The following is a 13,486-nucleotide window of genomic DNA, read 5'->3' on the forward strand; positions in this document are numbered from 1 at the left end:
ATCATACAATAAAGGATCCTTCTTTCTATGTACTCGGAATAATTTACATTTGTCTATGTTAAGGGTCAGTTGCCACTCCCTGCACCAAGTGCCTATCCGCTGCAGATCTTCCTGCATTTCGCTACAATTTTCTAATGCTGCAACTTCTCTGTATACTACAGCATCATCCGCGAAAAGCCGCATGGGACTTCCGACACTATCTACTAGGTCATTTATATATATTGTGAAAAGCAATGGTCCCGTAACACTCCCCTGTGGCACGCCAGAGGTTACTTTAACGTCTGTAGACGTCTCTCCATTGATAACAACATGCTGTGTTCTGTTTGCTAAAAACTCTTCAATCCAGCCACACAGCTGGTCTGATATTCCGTAGGCTCTTACTTTGTTTATCAGGCGACAGTGAGGAACTATATCGAACGCCTTCCGGAAGTCAAGGAAAATAGCATCTACCTGTATCTAATATTTTCTGGGTCTTATGAACAAATAAAGCGAGTTGGGTCACACACGATCGCTGTTTCCGGAATCCATGTTGATTCCTACAGAGTAGATTCTGGGTTTCCAAAAACGACGTGATACGCGAGCAAAAAACATGTTCTAAAATTCTACAACAGATCGACGTCAGTGATATAGGTCTATAGTTTTGCGCTTCTGCTCGACGACCCTTCTTGAAGACTGGGACTACCTGTGCTCTTTTACAATCATTTGGAACCTTCCGTTCCTCTAGAGACTTGCGGTACACGGCTGTTAGAAAGGAGGCAAGTTCTGTCGCATACTCTGTGTAGAATCGGTATCCCGTCAGGTCCAGTGGACTTTCCTCTGTTGAGTGATTCCAGTTGCTTTTCTATTCCTTGGACACTTATTTTGATGTCAGCCTCAATGCTGCTCAGTCCCGACTGGCTTCCAAAACACGACGACTCGGAAATATTAGCGGTCGCTCCAAAGATAGTACGACAGTTCTCTTATCGGTAAGCGCTGCCGCTGCCACTCACGGGCAGGCAAGCCAGCAACTTAGTGACGGCAGTAAATCGAATAAGAAACGGGACGGCAGTACCGCAAGGACAAGATGTCAAGCAATAAACGGTTTGAACACGAGCCGAGCACGTCTCAGTGAATAGGTAATACGTTTTCTCAATTAGTTCTTCCATTGGAAAGAACATGGCTGGAATTACCTCTCTGATACCTTTACCTCCTCTGGAGCCAACAAAGCTTCCTCCAGTAATACTGTGTCTTCGATAGTGATGGAGAAGGTCTCGGCTTCAGTGCTAACATTTTCATGGTGGAACATAAATATTATTTATTTCCTTTTTATTTATAAGAGTCAAATGGCTCTGAGCACTGTGGGACTTAACATCTGAGGTCATCAGTCCCCTAGAACTTAGAACTACTTAAACCTAACTAACCTAAGGACATCACACACATCCATGCCCGAGGCAGGATTCGAACCTGCGACCACAGTGGTCGCTCGGTTCCAGACTGTAGCGCCTAGAACCTCTCGGCCTCTCCGTCCGGCTTTTATAAGCGTCATTCCATAAGTCATGCAACTATCACGTGAAGCATCGCCGTGATCGGAGTAAATACATTCGAAAGTCCGCATCAGACATTACCGAAATCAACCGACAGATTGCGACCGCATACGAGGATCGCTCGGTACAAGCGCCTGAGACATTCAGTGTGAGGTTGGCCGTGCTACAAGAAGGATCCTCCACATCCACCCTTCTCACCATACCTCAGTCCATGGAACTTCTACGTCATTTCACAAGTGGGAAAACCTTTGCGTGGGAGGCACCTTGCAAACAGGGCGAATGTCCTGATGGAATTTCGGTGAGGGGCTGGCACACATTGATGGCAATATCAATGGGATTCAGCACCTTGCCCATCGCTGGAAGCGCTGTGTGTATGCACGGGGGGAGGGGGGGGGCTACTCTGAATGAAGCACTGAACCACAGTAATTGATTTAGATTCATTTTTGTTCCATTTGTACTCGTGCACAATAAATTTACACAGAGTTCTAACGCGTGTGTTTCTTTTAAACCTTTACAATGACCTCATGTACTGGAACGCTATTGTATGTTGGCATTCGAATACACGCTACTGCACCGGTGCAATTCTCATGTTGTCGCATTATCGCAAGATATACCATAGTTACTATGACTTGTAGAATGATCCTCGTGTATACCCAGCAAACTCAGTTAATTGCTTTCCATATAAATTGCAGTTGATTTCGAAGCCTTCTGTTCCATCTTCCGGCAAATAATAGGGGAAGCGATGTATAGTACATGTAAATTATTAAAATAAGCCATGTGAAGCTAAAACACAACTTCATTGTAAAATAAAAACAAAAGAGTAATTAAAATGAAAGAAATCTCTTTGAAAGTGCACATTTTTGCTCAACTCTGAAAGATAAATTTGGCTGGCTCTGAGCACTATGGGACTTAACAGCTGTGGTCATCAGTCCGCTAGAACTTAGAACTACTTAAACCTAACTAACCTAAGGACATCACACACATCCATGCCCGAGGCAGGATTCGAACCTGCGACCGTAGCAGTCGCGCGGTTCCGGACTGCGCGCCTAGAACCGCGAGACCACCGCGGCCGGCGATAAATTTGGTATTGGATAACATTCAATAATATGTTGTTCCACCTTGTGAATGTAACATGTTAGGATCCTCTTTGAAATTCTTTCCACAAGGTGCTGAGATATTGTTCTTTAAGCCTGCCCTGCCCTTGGGCGGCACTTATCTTAAGGTCTACAAATGCGCATGGTTTGTTGCTGCGAAGGTGCACTGTTAGTTTCAGCTGGGCCAAAGAACGCTTACTGAGCGGATACCACAGTCCATTCCATAGGGTTGATTGTCACCTCCTGGAGTAAGGTGTCGCGATGTAGAATTTACTTGCATTATAATAGTGAAAGATGAACTCATCGCTGAAAGCTCACAGTGGGTACAAAAACCTGACATATTTACCAAGAACACTGTTGGGCAGGAAGGGTGTCATAATGTCGTTGCTTTCTCTGCTGAGGCAGTCAGCCCCACAACAGATGTAACTGGTCCTTGATATCCTGAATGCAGGCACTGGGGCAGTTGACGTCCAACTTGCTCCTGTCGGGGCTAGAGATGGGGATCTTGATGGGCACGGATTACCTCAACATCACACAGACTTTTAATAGAGATTCGTGGCGTCTGTGAACGAGCATTGTCCTTTTGTAAAATGGCACCACGATGCTGTTGGGTGAGAGGTTACACATGAGGACGCAGGACGTCTGTGACGTAGCTTGTGCCCTCAGTGTTGCTTTAAGCACTACTAGACGTCACTTGAAGTCATACCCAATGGCTCGTCACGTCATGATTCCAGAGGTAACACCGCTGTGCCGCTCAAAAACACTGGAAGACTGGGACTTCTTCCCAGGTCGCCGCCATATTTGCTGACGATGGGCACCCGGGGCAGTGCAGAACCGCGAATCGTTGACGAAAACAATGCGACGCCGTTCATGAGCAGTCCATGGTTCCTGGTCACGGTGCCACTCCAAACGCTGCCCTTTGTGTTGTGTTAACAGCAGCCTAGGTATAGGACGGGAATTTCCTAGTTCGGCTGCTATCAGTGTGCGACCAGTGCTGCAGGGTGCGACAGAATATTGCAGGAAGTGGATTACTTATTCTCGGATGGCAGCCAGAGATGTGAAGGGGCTAAGGTGTGCTCGCTGTGCACAATACAGCTGTCTTCCGTTGTGCGGTCGACTGGAAACCTTCACGACGAATATGGCTACTCTCACATTCTCACACAGTCCAACATCGAGCCACTATCAAATCTGGATAGTACATGATTTGACGAGCCAGCCAAATGGAGACTCTCAATGAGGCCCCTTTCAAATTCTTGCCAGGTACTGACAGTGCTGTCTCATACCAGTAAGCAGCATCTCCGTACTTCGCAACTAACACTCAGCTTCAGACGCTGAGCACGCTCCTTACGTATACCACCAAGCCTGGTAACAACAATAAACACGAACAACACTAAAGCACCGCCATGGGCGTTCTATCTACATCTACATCTGTGCAAACCACGGCGAGTGCGTGGCAGAGGGCACGTCCCATTGTATCAGTTCACATATGGAGCGTGGGAAGAATGGTTGTTTGAATGCCTCCGTTCGTACAGTAATTATTCTGGGGGGTTGTAGTACATTCCTACAGTCATAATTTAAAGCTGGTCTTGAAACTTTGATAACAGACTTCCTCGAGATAGTTTTCGTCTATCTTCAAGAGTCTTCCAGTTCAGTTCCTTCAGTATCTGGTGGTGGTTAGTGTTTAACGTCCCGTCGACAACGAGGTCATTAGAGACGGAGCGCAAGCTCGGGTTAGGGAAGGATTGGGAAGGAAATCGGCCGTGCTCTTTCAAAGGAACCATCCCAGCATTTGCCTGAAACGATTTAGGGAAATCACGGAAAACCTAAATCAGGATGGCCGGAGACGGGATTGAACCGTCGTCCTCCCGAATGCGAGTCCAGTGTGCTAACCACTGCGCCACCTCGCTCGGTTTCCTTCAGTATCTCTGTGACACTCTCCCACGGGTTAAACAAACCTGTGACCGTTCGTGCTGGCCTTCTCTGTATACATTCTATATCCCCTGTTAGTCCTATCTGGTACGGGTCGGGTCCCAGACACTTGAGTAATATTCTAGAACCGATCGCACGAGTGATTTGTCAGCAATCTGCTTTGTATATTGATTGTATTCTAGCAATAAACTGAAGTCTAGCCGCGATTGAACCTATGTGATCGTTCCATTTCATATCCATACAAAGTGTTACACCCATGTATTTGTGTGAGTTGGCCAATTCCAACAATGACTCATTGATATTGCAGTCATAGGATACGACCCTTTTTCGTTTTGCGAAGTGCAAAATTTTTCATTTCTGAACATTTAGATCAAGTTGCCAATCTCTGCTCCACTTTGAAACCTTATCGAGATCTGACTGAATATTTATGCAGCTTCTTTCAGATAGTGTTTCATTACAGATAATTGCTTCATCTACAAAAAGCCCGATTTTACTGTTAATATGTCTGCAATGACATTAATATGCGACATGAACAGAAAGGCTCCCAACACACTTCCCTGGGCACATTCGAAGTGACTTCTACATCTGACGCTGACTCTCCATCCAAGGTAACAGGCTGCGTCCTTCCTACCAAAAAGGCATCAATCCAGTCACAAATTTCACTTAATACCGTATATGATGCTAATTTTGGCAATAAGTGTAGGCGTGGTACTGAGTTAAATGCTTTTCGGAAATCAAGAAATACAGCATCTACCTGACTGTCTTGATCCTGTCACAAAGAACTGCAATTCCAGTCACGTATATAAACTCTGACGGTGTATGCATGTACAAAACTACAATGACATTCGATCATGTCTTCTGGGATCTTCACTACTTTTTTTGTCATTCTGTGTAATACCAGTCCATAGCATGATAGTCTACCTCCGTTCTGAACCCTTGTGACCGCGAACCTGAGACGTGCATTTGCACACTCAGTATCATTGAAAATAGCAACGCAATCCGACTTTCAGTAATCTCTACAAAAGAATGGCCCTGACTAACAATAACCTATACCTTTCATGAATCACTGACCTCATAAAAATCTTCGTTACTCGAACTACTGCAATACAGCAAGCGCCATACTGCCAGCTAAATAAAAGATTCTGACTACTGAAGGCACTAACTACTGATAGGCATAGTTATGAAATGAAAGATTTTGATAGAGAATAAACAATTATTTACCTTAATAATGTTCAAAAAGTCTTCATATACATATCTATCAATCTTGACATCTATCTTTACAAATTTCCGTTTTCTGGCGGACGCACGTCCAGATCGTCCGTTCTCAAAACTCTGGCATCTCTCTCTCCATGTCCACTACTGCTGTCGGCTCACCTCCAACTGCACAACGCTACGCGCTGTTCACATCCAACTGCCCAAAACTACAATAGCGAATATTCCAACAATGCCACCCAGCCACAGACTGCACACAGCACAGTCAGTGACTTTCATACAGAGAGCTACGTGGCGTTACCGACATAAAAACCTAAACAGCCTACTTACATATATAACCAAATACAGTGCGTACATGTAGACAAACACAGGGCAACATCAATAATGCGTTGACCGCCTTTTTTGCAATACATACCTCAATACGATCTGGCGTCTTGTTGATTAGACATCTGAGTTGGCCTGAGGCAGACTGGTCCACAAATCTTGAACAGCCATCTCGACATCGTGTACAGAGTGTTTCAGCTGGGCCCACTCATGCTCTAGACGCGGAAGTCCAGGTAGCAGGACGGCCGTGCAAGAATCGGAACAAGACGTACGGAGTCTTGAGCAACTCGAGTTGTAAGCGGACTAGCATTATCCTATTGGAAAGTGCCCCTGGTGGACCATCTAGGAAAGATGTCGTCATCATAACGCTGGCCCGTTAAGGTTCCACGTACCACAATTAGAGCGGACCGGCTATCTCAGGCTACAGTCCCCTAAACGATTATGTCGGCTGTACGGGCGGTGTGGCGCGTAACAACGCGGGTGGAACTGTACTGTTGACTGCTGCCTCCACACCCATATGCAGTTATCATCCGTCCCCAAAACGAAGCGGGATTCATCACTAAACACGACGTTTTGCCAATCTGTGGCAGTCCACGCCGTTTCGGCTTCGCCTCACTGTAGGCGGAGTCGCCGATGTCTCGGTGTTAACGGCAGTACGCGGCAAGGACTCCTGGATTGCGAACTCGCTTACGCAAGGCGTCTAGAAATGGCTTTGTGGAACAACTCCTCTGGCTGCTTTGCTAAGTGGTATCGTGTTTGCCTACCATGCAGCGGGCTCGGGTTCGATTCCCGGCCAGGTTGGAGATTTTCTCCGCTCATAGACTGGGTGTTGTGCTGACCTCGTCATCAATCACCATCACCGACGCGCAAGTTGCGCAGAGTAGCGTCACCTAAAATAAGAGTTGCATCCGGCGGCCAACTTCTCCGGATGGGTCTCCCAGCCACCAATGCCATACGACCTTTTTTTTTTTATTAACAACTGCCATCCGTACGTCTGCTTGTATCGTGGAGCGAGTCACTGTTGGATCCCTGATTGCTTACCGCACGATCCTTCGATCCTCCTGCCTCGTCATCTTCCTGGTCGCACCAGACCCTGTACGTTGCACGTAAGTTCCATTCCCTGTCCACTGTTCCCAACATCGCCTGACGTAGCACTCCGAACGATCGACATGTCGACGTGTCGACCAGCCTGCAATTTTCATGTCGATGGTTAGGCCTATTTCAAACTGGTTTAACTGTAAGAAATGTCGTCTAACACATCTACCCCGCAAGTCACCGCCGTTAACTTCCTCCTCGAGTCGGGAAGTGATTGTCACATGTATGACTCGTCCATTATACGGCGTTTAAATTGGACCGGATTGCAGCGCCGCTGTAGGGTCTGTGGGCATGCCCATTGGCACCAAACTTGTATTATTTGTATATCGGACCTCGTTGTACTTATTTGCAAAGTTTCGCGTGTGTACCTTTTCTTCCCTCTGGTTGAGCTTTTTTCAATATTCCTGAGGCTATGCGGCCTGACCACACTCTTCTACGACGATCGTCACGCGCCAGACAAATTTTCCACTTGTCAGTAGAGAATCCATTCCACGTTTTCCCTTGCCTATCTCTTTCGCGAACCACAATCGTCTTGTTGGCATTGAAGTTCCTGTTGATATTTATTTTCAGTGTTTGTGTATTAAATTGAGAGCTTTTTTTAAAAAAAACCTTTGTCTTCTGCAAAACACAGTGTGTGTATGTGTGTGTGTGTGTGTGTGTGTGTGTGTGTGTGTATGTGTGAGTGAGTGTGTATGTGTAAAAGTGTTCTTTCGCACTATGAAATCGGATTGTTAACTTACTGCGTCGATATATTTATTTCAGTATTATTTTAAGACGCCATTATGTTCAGATTTTTGTATTGTTCACCATATAACTGGAGTTGTTTTCTGACTTCCATAATGTGTTTTGCAGACGGCGAAATTCGCGCACCATAAATTTTTACTTTTGTTATTTATGGACATGTAGATGCCAAACCGGTCGCGCCCTGACGCTTGCGTACCGACTCGGCTCACACAGCCCTCCCAGTAGCTTTCCAGACCGTCAGTGCGCAGTTGGGTTACATTCTCCTCGGTTGGCTGCGAGCCATAATTTTTTGTAGTTAGCGATTATTAGCGGTGCTGTTTCTCGGGCGACCATTATGATGTAGAGCTTGAGGTTTATGCGTTTCACAATGGCAGAAGAATGTCGATGCATGCAAGCAGCACTGTCCCGTTGACGATTGGAGACACTTGCTTTTCTCAACAGTACCGAGAATGGAGGTTACTTTTACCAAAATAGAGACTTGAGGAGATCTAAGTAATATTGTCAAATCGGTTTCCGATTATAAAATCACGTCTGAAAGTTAGGCACCTCATCTGTAAATCGACAGAACATCTGCACTTACACTATCTAAACAGTCCAGGTATTCCTTCGGCCCCCAATTACCTGCTGATGCATTATATGAGGGGCGTTGAGTAAGTAACGCAAAATATTTTTTTCTAAGTGGAGGTTGGTTTTTTCAGGATTCTAATACACCATATTACTCCGCATCCTCTTGGTTACAAAACTATGTTTTTCAACATAACCTCCGCTCAGTAAGACAGGCTAACGCCACTTTACTGGGAGTGCCTGGACGCCCGCGTGGGACCACTTTACTGGTCGGCGTCGGAGCCAAGGTCTTGCTGTACCAACAACCTCACCATCATCCACGTACTAGCTTCCGCGGACTGCATCCTTCATTGGGCCAAACAGATGGAAGTCGGAAGGTGCGAGATTCAGTTTGTAAGGCGGATGAGGAAGAACAGATTACGGAGCTCTTGTTGCGAAGGTGACAGTCACCTCTCGCAACGACTCACCGTGCTTTCGTTCACTGCCAGATCTCCGTACACATTCCGCAACCACCTATAAATATCTGCGATACTCTGGTTTTCGGCCGAGAGAAACCCAATGAGAGCTCTCTGCTTGGAACAGACGTCCATTAGAGACGCCGTCTTGAACGTTAGCTACAGCGGCACCACCTTTCGGAACTTCACAAAACTATGGGGGCTGAAGCGGAAATATTCAACATTATCTCGCAAAAAATTACATTTTTTCTCGACCGAAACTGGCGGAGGAAAAAATGTGTTGCATTACTTATTGAATCTCGTCGTATTTTATTATTTGAACGTAGTCGGTCCTAGTGGTGCGCCGGCACAGTAGCTCAGTGTGTTCTGTCAGGAGACTTGCCATTCTCTGTAACGAAAAAGTGAATAAAATTCTCATTGTTGGACTCACAGAAATGTCATGTGACATTCGCACAGAACTGTAGAGAAAAAGTCGAGACAAAGACAGAAAAAAGTGGTCTAGTGGTACAGCATGTGACTGGAGACTGGGAAATCACAGGACAGAATCCCAGTCGGACCACAGAAACTTTCAGTCTACGTTGAATGTAGCCTTCAGTTACAAGTACATATATATTTCGTATGCGTATTACAAACAATTTACAATAAATTCACACATTATAGAATAATTTGTCCTCTATAAAATTTACGGTATTACAATGCTAATTTATAAAATAAAATACATGGAACATTATATACAGTATAATAATATATTACGCAGTCTTTGCTTCATACCTCATTCTTGCTCAAGTCCACATATGTCCTCGCTATTTCGCTGCACGCTATCAGGTCTTGGGCCGCGCACGCTCTTGGATGGTTTACTAGCGGACATTAAAGCGGGTGGTTCATGGTCTGGGTGTTCCCACACGGACACAACACACTTTCAGTAATTCCCCACTTGTGCAGATTTTTGTTAGATCTGCCCATTCCTGAACGCAGCGTGTTCAGGGTTTTCCGTCTCTCCCACTCAAGTTCCGCACCTGGTGCCAGCACTTCCTCAGAATCGTGAGCAGATTCTTGTGGTTCCTGTCACAGTCTTTTTCTAGAAGCTTTTGCTGGATCTGTGAGTGGTTTGGTTGAGTGGAGAAAACCACTTCTTGACTTAAGGCGTTTTGGTACAATTTGGTACCCATGTAGCGGATGACATTGATCTTGAACCTGTTTTGTTCGTTCAGTTCTGCTCTGTATTGGGCGTCGGACATTTGGCAGAGCAATTCCTGATAAGGAGTAAGGATATCCCACTCTTGTTGGCTTAAGACATCCAGTAATATGTCCACACGTCTTGTTCAGGACAGTGTCCAGTTTGTTTGTGTGGCATGATCGCTCAAACAAACTGGACACGTATAAGTGATGTGAAGAGTTCCCAGAAGCGACACGTGGTCCGGATTACACTTTAAACTGTAGGTCCCTTTTTCCCAGCGGGACTACTTGGTATGTTAGGGACACACATGAAGCTCAAGTGGCGTCCATTTGCATGATCTGCTCTCGGCCACTGAGTAACGACGTAACGTACGTCGTTTCCCACATTATGTGCTTCAAGGTATTGCCGCGTCACTTCGAAATCCATTACAATGAAACAAGGGAGCAATGAATACAAGTATTTGCATGTAGAAATGAAAATGAAATGAACAGAATTGAATTTCTGTCGCGAAAATCCCAGAGTAACTCTTAAATTGCATTTTTTTTATTCCTCTGTCAACCAATCTTATGAGCAGCTTACAAGCTTGGGAAATTGGTTGTATTCACACGCGCTTATGCTTTGTACAGCAAACAAGCATTAATAAATATTAATACATACCTTCACAAAACAATAATGAAGATAACCTACAGGAGTGGATCGAACAGTTTTTGCTAAATACAAATCATCCTTTTTTTTTAAAAAAAAAAAAGAAAAAAGACTAATTCGGAACATCTGTGCCAAAAGTTTTGGGGTTCTTCTTGTGTTACGAGGGGCGTTCAATAAATAATGCAACAAATTTTTTTCCTCCGCCAATTTCGCCTGAAAAAATGCGGAATTTTTGTGAGGCAATGTGGAATATTTCTGCTTCAGCGCCTGTAATTTCATGATGTTGCGATGGGTGGCCGGCGCTATACGTAGCCGTCAAAAAGGCGGCTGTAATGGTTGCGCGTTCCGAGCAGAGAGCTGTTATCGAATTTCCTTTGGCGGAAAACCAGAGCATCGCGGATATTAATACGCGTTTGCAGAATGTCTGAGGAGACCTAGCAGTGACCAAAACCACGCTGAGTCGTTGGGCGAGGCGTCAGTGATCAGCGCAACGTGGTCGCGTTAACCTGTCCGATTTCCCGGGCGCCGGCCGGGCGCACACAGATGTGACTCTTACGATGTTGGAACGTGCGGACACTCTCACTCGAGGTGATCGACGGATCTGAATCAGACACCTCGCTGCACAGGTAGACGTCTCTGTTTGTAGTGCTGACACACTCGCCACCAGCTGGGGTTCTCAAAGGTGTGTGCCCGCTGGGTCCATCGACGCCTAGCAGAAGAACATAAAAGAGCAACGAAGGACCACCTGTGGTGAATTTCTTGCGCTTTACGAGGTCGATCGTGACAGTTTTTTGTCGAGCCTCATCACAGCACCACGTGGACTCCGATGTCAACCAGTCGCGGGCTCCATGCGGGCACACAGGCTCTTACAGAAAGTTGGCGTACGATAGTTGCATTGAACGGAAATTATGTTGAAAAATACGGTTTTGTAGCCATGAAGGCGGGTAACAATATGGTGTATTAGAATTCTGAATAAAACGAACCTGCTTTGAGGAAAACTGTGTTGCATTACTCACTGAACCCCCCTGTTGTTGTTGTTGTTGTTGTTGTGGTCTTCAGTCCTGAGACTGCTTTGATGCAGCTCTCCATGCTACGCTATCCTGTGCAAGCTGCTTCATCTCCCAGTACCTGCTGCAACCTACATCCTTCTGAATCTCCTTAGTGTATTCATCTCTTGGTCTCCCTCTACGATTTTTACCATCCACGCTGCCCTCCAACGCTAAATTTGTGATCCCTTGATGCCTCAGAACATGTCCTACCAACCGGCCCCTTCTTCTTGGCAAGTTGTGCCACAAACTCCTCTTCTCCCCAAGTCTATTCAATACCTCCTCATTAGTTACGTGATCTACCCATCCAATATTCAGCATTCTTCTGTAGCCCAACATTTCGAAAGCTTCTATTCTCTTCTTGTCCAAACTATTTATCGTCCATGTTTCACTTCCGCACATGGCTACACTCCATACAAATACTTTGAGAAACGACTTCCTGACACTTAAATCTATACTCGATGTTAACAAATTTCTCTTCTTCAGAAACGCTTTCCTTGCCATTGCCAGTTTACATTTTATATCCTCTCTACTTCGACCGTCATCAGTTATTTTGCTCCCCAAATAGCAAAACTCATTTACTACTTTAAGCCTCTCATTTCCTAATATAATTCCCACAGCATCACCCGATTTAATTCGACTACATTCCATTATCCTCGTTTTGCTTTTGTTGATCTTCATCTTTTACGCTCCTTTCAAGACACTGTCCATTCTTTTCAACTACTCTTCCAAGTGCTTTGCTGTCTCTGACAGAATTACAATGTCATCGGCGAACCTCAAAGTTTTTATTTCTTCTCCATGGATTTTAATACCTACTCCGAACTTTTCTTTCGTTTCCTTTACTGCTTGCTCAATATACAGATTGAATAGCATCGGGGAGAGCCTACAACCCTGTCTCACTCCCTTTCCAACCACTGCTTCCCTTTCATGTCCCTCGACTCTTATAACTGCCATCTGCTTTCTGTACAAATTGTAAATAGCCTTTCGCTCCCTGTATTTTACCCCTGCCACGTTCAGAATTTGAAAGAGAGTATTCCAGTCAACATTGTCAAAAGCTTTTTCTAAGTCTACAAATGCTAGAAACGAAGGTTTGCCTTTCCTTAATCTAGCTTCTAAGATAAGTCGTAAGGTCAGTATTGCCTCACGTGTTTCACATTTCTACGGAATCCATACTGATCTCCCCCGAGGTCGGCTTCTACCAGTTCTTCCATTCGTCTGTTAGTATTTTGCAAGTGTGACTTATTAAACTTATAGTTCGGTAATTTTCACATCTGTCAGCACCTGCTTTCTTTGGGATTGGAATTATAATATTCTTCTTGAAGTCTGAGGGAATTTCGCCTGTCTCATACATCTTGCTCACCAGATGATAGAGTTTTGTCACGACTGTACCCGTAGTACATCTATTAATGAATTCTATGTATGGTTTGACGTGTAAAAATGTGGTGAAACCTTTTGGTTAAGAAAATTAAGAAGGATATCTCTTTTCTAGAAGCAGCCTGAAACCATTCACTAGAGAACCTTCTTTTATAGCATCATAAACTTAAGTGAAGCTAACGGTTGATTAGAGCGCTCGTAACGAAATGTGAAGGAAGCCACTGGGCAGGCCGATCACCTGTCGTCGTCAACAGCTGGGGATTGAAAGTTTGTAAACACTGCGAGGCGCGTACGGATCGTCCGA

At 45.1% G+C, this 13,486-nt stretch overlaps 1 protein-coding gene across 1 annotated transcript in view; it reads left to right on the forward strand.

Annotated features, from left to right (window-relative positions):
- Window positions 1–13,486, forward strand: part of LOC126485071 (uncharacterized) — a 777,137-nt gene that overhangs the window by 730,546 nt on the left and 33,105 nt on the right. The window lies entirely within an intron of this gene.

Source organism: Schistocerca serialis, chromosome 6 (genome assembly GCF_023864345.2).
Source record: "Schistocerca serialis cubense isolate TAMUIC-IGC-003099 chromosome 6, iqSchSeri2.2, whole genome shotgun sequence".
Classification (NCBI taxonomy): Eukaryota; Metazoa; Arthropoda; class Insecta; order Orthoptera; family Acrididae; genus Schistocerca; species Schistocerca serialis.